General features: G+C 41.4%; 1 long non-coding RNA gene across 1 annotated transcript; it reads right to left on the minus strand.

Annotated features, from left to right (window-relative positions):
* Positions 1-1,161: 1,161 nt before the first annotated feature.
* LOC120036193 lies at positions 1,162-3,247 on the minus strand. Its single transcript, XR_005474441.1, has 4 exons — positions 3,226-3,247; positions 2,307-2,437; positions 1,581-1,743; positions 1,162-1,251 (listed from the first exon to the last, which is right to left on the minus strand). It is a non-coding gene; the product is annotated as an uncharacterized LOC120036193 (long non-coding RNA).
* Positions 3,248-7,270: the final 4,023 nt, after the last annotated feature.

Here is a 7,270-nt window from a genome sequence, read left to right on the forward strand (position 1 = left end):
ATTACATTACCCGACCTCTCCCCGTAAATCAACTTGTCGTCCTTAGCAGACACAAAAATACAAACATTAGGAGTTATTGTATTGTGCTAGTCAATTATTACAGAGAACAATCATTTTTTGGAGACCCTGTCCTGCTATCAGCCTGTGATGTGTGTGTTGTAAAGTGCCTTGCTGATGGGCACAACGGCAGGAGGTAGTATACAGTGATATTGAAGCCCGGTGGGTTACCGGTGTATCCCTGTGTACTACCTACTGCTGTTTTGCCTTTGAGCAAGGGACTTCACCCCTAAGTGCTCTGCTCTGCCACAGCCCCTGTTCTGCTCCCAGCCTGTGACCAACAGGCAAAATAGTCACAGACATCTATGCACTAAGAGACTGTTTTTGTAGAAACTGACAAACCCCTGGATGCTGAAACATAATCAACATTTTTAAAACACTGAAAAATCCCCTCAAATCAAAAAACGTGATCTAATGCATTGTATACATCTGGGGACCTACTGTATAAGAAAGCACACAGGAAATGCCTGGTGTGGCGTTTAGTTTTGAACATCCTATTCTGGTCAGATGCAGGACTGAACTTTTCAGGAGAAGAGCAAATCCCTCATGAGTTGGGCTACTAAATGAGCCCACAAGAGCCTAACTACTGAGTTCTTATTGATAAGGTTTTTATTTCATATATTTCAATGTATTGTATATTTAGTTAACTTTTGATGTATGCAACAAGTGCACTGCATTCCAGTGCAATTGATGTTAGACTATAAATGTGTATTTGTGAAAGTGAAATAGTAAATGTGATAATAGAAAAAAATAAACTCATATTGATCTATGACTTTAGTAAAGTTCTTACCAGGTTTTGGGCTGGACGACAATTCAGTTTTGATGACCTGAATTAAGTGAACCAAGACAACAATTAGACATCAATTACATCTTGGTAGTTAAGAGACACTGTCTGCATCACAACATATTGCATGACAGGGTAGTGAATTGCTCATCATCCCGGCTCTTCCAAGATGGGTGGTAATTTCATCTAGCATCTTTAAAAAAAAAAAGTTCCTCACCTGTGTTCTCCATGGCCAGTCTGAATCACCGTAACTATAAGTCAACTCTTCGCCAGCTGCAATATCTCGAGTCGCGAAGAGGCACAAGTGTGGCTCATGGTTTGCTTGTATGGCCTTCATTTTGAGATTGAGTCTTTAGTGATCATCATTAACGAGTCTCCCAAGGGAGGAGTCTTCTTCAGATGCATCAATGCTGCATAGAAACATAACATGTCACAGTTTAATGAAGATATTGCAGCACAGGGTTTCTATTTCAGAAAAGGGGCAGAAAAGTCCCTAACGCGTTGTTTAAAAAAGGAGTGCAGATGCTCTGATAGCGAACCAGTTGGTTTGAAGACTAATATTGTTCCTTACTGTTTAGGTCACGGACAAGGTCAAATTAGGATCTGGGCCTGAGATAGGCCTACAGTGCATATTGTGCCACCAACCATTTAAATGTCTGTCTCCATTTTAATGTTGTTGCTTTTTTTAGATCTCAAAAGGCAGAAATATGTTTATTTTGTTCTCATCAATCCTACTTACCACCATGTTCTTCCTTTCCATTGAACATCGAAAAGAAACACCTTTGCAGAATCATTGTACTGATCAGCTCGGACCTCGCCCTCCTGTTGTGTAAGCAGTTCACCTCGGTACTCCACAACAAAGTCTCCTTTGGATATGAATTCAGTGGCAAAAACTCCCCGTCCTTAGCAGACACAAAATACAAACATTAGGAGATATTGCATTGTGCTTGTCAATTATTACAGAGAATAATCACTGTCTGGAGGTCCACTCCGGTCACATGATCACCCCATTCAACTTGCCAAGCTTCTCCAAAAACAACTGTTCTCATAAAATGACCTCACACTGTCTAAAAGTGATCTCACACATATCACTGCCAATCAAAATGAGGTTCAGGTGTGCAGCAGGGGGTTTAGGGAGGGGGATGCGCTGCTCTGTCTTTCAAGAGGCTAGATTCAGTTGTCACTCTTACTTTGTCTTCTAAACCAATGATTGGTTTTCAAGGTGGGCCTTTTCAGGTGGAAGGAGATTTCAGATGGAGCATCGTGTGACTGTAGTGGACCTTTAAGAACCCTATGACCATAATACAAAGACATGGCTATTCCTTTAAACCTTTTTTCCTGGGTGACTGTGCCCATATATCCCAATTCACTGTTTCCCACTAACCTCTAAAATGTATATCTGATTCATCTAATTCATAGCTGTCATATTTAGGACTGTCAGAAATATATTCAATCTTCACCTTACCTTTAAAGATATTGATAAAACGCTGGTAAAGTACTGGTTTATCAATGTTTGATCTGATGTGATGCTCTGCATCCTCCATGGGCCGGAGTCGCCTGGAAGATCTCTCCGTCAGGCCAACTCAAATCCTTAATCTGTGGAATAAAGCAGACATTATAAACTGGGTAGTTTGGGTCCTGGATGTTGATTGGCTGAAACTGTGGTATATTTAAGAAATAAGGCACCTCGGGGGTTTGTGGTATATGGCCAATATACCAAGGTTAAGGGCTGTAACCAGGCAGGCACTCCGCGTTGCCTCTTACGTAAGAACAGTCCTCAACCTTTCCTTGTGCTTTACTGCTTAACTATACCAAGGCTGTCAGACAATCAACATTCATGGCTTAACCTACAATTTATAAGAGACATAATGTATGTTTGTTAGATGACTACAAAACAAGCACGTTAGAAGCAGTAAAAAATTCCATCTGTGACTTTCCCTCTTCCACTCTGCTATGAGATGCAAGGTGGGGTGCACAACACCTGGTTTCCAGCCAGCCAACTTTAGCTCGCTAAACTAACACCATCTAATGTTATCAAACTGCTACCGTCTCAAGTTCATCTATGGGGATCACGTGTCCCATTTAGCTGTCTATGCATGTTACTTATAACCACACTGATAGAATTGACTGAAATAGCCATAAAATATCAGTCTCTTTTTCAACAGTTATGTTAACTAATCAAGCTACCCGCCCAAATGTCAACAACATTGTCTCACTAGTGCATTAGCTAGATAGTGAGCGAACATTAGCACTAGCAACAAACAAGCTAACTAGGCTAACATAGTTCATAAACCAATACAACGATTTATGGTGGTGGAATTGTACTACAGCATGAAAATAACTTTCCATATCATTTCAATTCTTGAAAATATGATATTGCTCACCTTTCTTTTAGGAACAGCGGGGAGCTGCAGATGGGCCGCCCCGTGTTACCGGACGAGCTTCTCCAGATGAAAGTTATTTTCCCTCTCTGGCTCTGCGCGGTAAAGTGGAGTGGGGGAGGGGAATCACAACGTGGGGACAGAGATAGTCATATAGGGGACGTGTCACCACAGTGGTGTGTGTGCATCTGTCAAGGCGCTGGAATCCTATACAATCGACATGACTGATGTTGATATTTCACTTGTGTAGTAAATATTCTATAGACCTAAGAAACAGGCTAATACATTGCAAAATGAATGCATTTCCCTCGGCCTATAGGCAGGGGCGAAAATCTGATATCAACCTTGGAGGGGACAATTACATGAAATTTTCTCAGGAGCAATTCCTGAGGGGGACACCAAAAGTAGTGCTGTAACACAGACTATGTTGTAATATGTTAAATGTATATTGAGGGACCATAATCACTACTACTGGATAATTGTTAGGTACAGTAGTTAACTGAAGGGTTGTCCCAACTTGTTTAAATCATTATAATACTACTAATAATAATAGTTATAGCAATGTTCCTTATCAGTGCAGTGTTCCTCTCTCTTGAAACGTTTGCAAGAGTTTGCGGTTCTATAAATTGTGGGTGTGGCTGATATGGTTTTGTGTCATCACTGAGGTAACTGGACGATGCTGTGCCACTGTCCCCTATACTGGTGCTGCTGGCAACAAGGGTGACACCTGGTCCTGCCGTGGCTGTGACACTGTCCTCTGAAGTCTCTCTCCTTGGCTCTTTCCCTTTCACCACCCTCACTGACTCAGTCTGTCTCCTAGAAAAGAAATAAGGTGTTTGCTGTACTCCTAACTACCGGTACCCAAAACTACACAATTAATCACAACAGCAATACCATTGCCTTAAACAAATCTTGGTTCAGTCACCAGTTTAAATTGAGAGTGGGGGTATTCATGGCATTTTCCAATTATGTCCCTATTTTACAAATCAAAAAAATTGAGAACCTTTCATAATGTTGCCAAACAAAGACTCAACAAACTTACCTGAGACTCCCTGTCTCTGCCAGTCTGTCCCTGCATATCTGTCCCCAGCTCTGCTGTCTGTGTGCCATCTGTTGCCTGCTCTGCCTAATGACATCATTGTGAAATATTTCCATTAGCATTTCACTTATTTCTTATGAACATTTTATCAACTGGTCTTTGAGATATTAGGCTACTAGAGTTCTTACTTTGCGTTTTGGTGTACTGAAAAATACTCTGATGTCCGTCTTTTTACTTTTTTCTGACATTTTTCTACCTGGCTGGCTGGCTGACCGGTCTAGCTGCACACACACATTTACACAACACATGCTGCAACGTTTTGAAATTTTAACATAGTTTGTTTCATATTGGCAGGCTTCCAACAATAGCTGCATTTGCAAAGCTAGCGAGCACCAATTCCGTTTCTGTGGTGTTTGCTATAATCTTTGCTACCTGGTTAAAGGTGAAAAAAATAAAAAATTCACTAGCGACAATTTAGCTTTTGCAACGAGACCATTAAATATATTTAAGACAATGGTATAAGAGAGTGTAGTTCTGTTCAGTTTGGACTTCAGTTTATCGCTAACCTTATCACAGGGACTTTGAAGCACTACAGCTGCATGCTAATCTTGGAATAAATTGACGATAGCAAATATTCCATCTTTGACGACGCCACATAAATGGAATAGGTACTAGCTAGCTTGATAGTTAATGTTTGCTTTAGTTTGCGCGCTAGCTCTGCAAATTCAGCTAGTGTGTGAACCCTGCAACATTAAAAAATATATACATTGCTAAGGCGCGATTGACTGGATTACCTCACGTCAGTTACGGAGTGCCTTTCGGACAGTAGATACGAGCCCTCTATTACCTTGCCAGCTAAAGAACTGGCAGTGGATCAAACCATTGTGAGGCAAAGGGCGGGGGGGTCGCAATCTTGTGAAATTTAAAAACGCGCTATTAAGTGTCTATAATCAGCACAAGTGCTTTCATTGCGTATTATTAATATTATTGAAATTACATAGTTATGTTTACAGTGATAGATTGGGGGGGACAAATCATATTTTCCCCAGGATGGGGGGGTCGTGTCCCCCCCGTCCCCCCTGGGATTTCCGCCTATGCCTATAGGTCATAGGAAACTTCAAGACACCAAAATGTACATTTGAAGGATTCAGAAATTGTATTGATTGATCCAGAAACACATAGGAATAAGGTGAATAGGCCTTGGTTATTTTCTGACATAGGAAGGGCTGGCTTACCTGGGCTATTGCCCCTGGGCCCCGGAGAAATACAAAAATATACACTATGTAGTATATATTTATGCTTTACTGCAACCGCCAACCACAGGGGGATTCAGGAGCCCACTCTCAATGAGTGTAGAGGCCTGCTGCTGCGGACACTTTGTTATTTGTCAGATGGGGAGGAGAGGAGGTAGGGGGGACACTTGTTTAATTAATTAATTAATAAAAATATATAAACTGCATAATAAATAAATGTGACTAGTAAAATGTGTGATTCAGGAGCTGGGACCAAGCCCGTAGGGGACCCAAGGGGCAAAACAAATACAAAATAAATACTTTTTACAATTATTATTTTTTTTTTAATCCAACCACAGGAGCCCGCTCTCAATGTTTAAAATACAACAGAGCATAATTTAGCCAAAGAGGATCAATAGTTTCTACAAAAATAACTATCAAAAAGACATACAGTACATGTACTGTATCTGCCAAAATAAAAGAAACACCAACATAAAGTGTATTAAACGCATAGTTAAAATGAAATGAAATGAAATTGTATTTGTCAACTGCATCAAACACAACAGGTGTAGGCATTACCTTGAAATGCTTACTTCCAAACCCTTACTTACGTAAGCCTAGGAGTTGACGTCCCGATGGATAGGGATCAACCCGTAATGCTCGTAGTCGACATTGTCACACTGAACCCTTTCACGATGACTAAGCTCACGTTTTCTGAAGATGTCTAATACGTAGGAGCTCCCTCTGTCTTCCAGAGCGGCTTCGGCAAGCTCCTTCTCGCAACGGAAAAGATGCTCTCTGGACCCGCTCGTAGTAGCTCTCGTCATCTCCCTGCACGGTCCTATCGGATAGCCCAAGGTGTCTGGACTATCAAGCGTTTGATGTCTGGTTCACGATACCAACGTGCTTTCTCGTATACTTACAAAGTGCGCAGCTTATGAGCCGAGCCTCCAGCATGGTCTGGATGCTGTTCAGAGCCTTATGTTGTCTGTGTAACAACAGGCAGACCCTGAGCAACCTAAACCGAGGTGGTGGTTATTACCACTACTACCAGGACGACAGCGACGATGAGGACAGCGACGACGACAGTGATACCATATACCCCACTACCCTATCACATGGAAACACCAGCAGGATCACTGACATAGGGAGGCGAGTAGCACCTTCCTTTGTAAGTTCTAAATAGACAGTACACAGATAGATCCCTGTGCTTAATGAACTAGCTTCTGATTTCCTCTGGCGGTGATAACGGACCCTGGCCGCGTAGAACTAAGGCAGGGAATGCAACACAGAACCAGTGTCTACTGAGGAATCCACATAGATGTGCACCCGATCATAGGCAGTTCATTCTCAATTACTGTCACATCAATTGTCTTTCAAAATGTGGTGTCGCTGTCATCTTTCAAATAAACACAACCAAGATATATGTATATGCAAGACATATTTTATTTCAAGGCAATAGATATATAAGGTTGGCTGATACAAAAGGGTATACACATTACCCAGGTGTAATATGGTCAATTAAAGTAAGGTATAAAATCGTAAACATGTGACATTGAGAACATCACCATATTAATTTTTATCAGTCAGGGCCCATTGTCAAACAAGACCTAAAATAACCTTTAGGCATCATGTCACCACACGGTCCCACATGTAGACTCTTGTAGGCTGAGGTAACACTATACAAACATCATTGCTCTACTTTAAAGGAAACTGTAACACTCTGTGGTTGTGGACATGTGAGTGAGACCTTGGTTTGTGCTGTTGTGGAGACCTT

The sequence above is a fragment of the Salvelinus namaycush genome, unplaced genomic scaffold (assembly GCF_016432855.1).
Source record: "Salvelinus namaycush isolate Seneca unplaced genomic scaffold, SaNama_1.0 Scaffold1238, whole genome shotgun sequence".
NCBI lineage: Eukaryota > Metazoa > Chordata > Actinopteri > Salmoniformes > Salmonidae > Salvelinus > Salvelinus namaycush.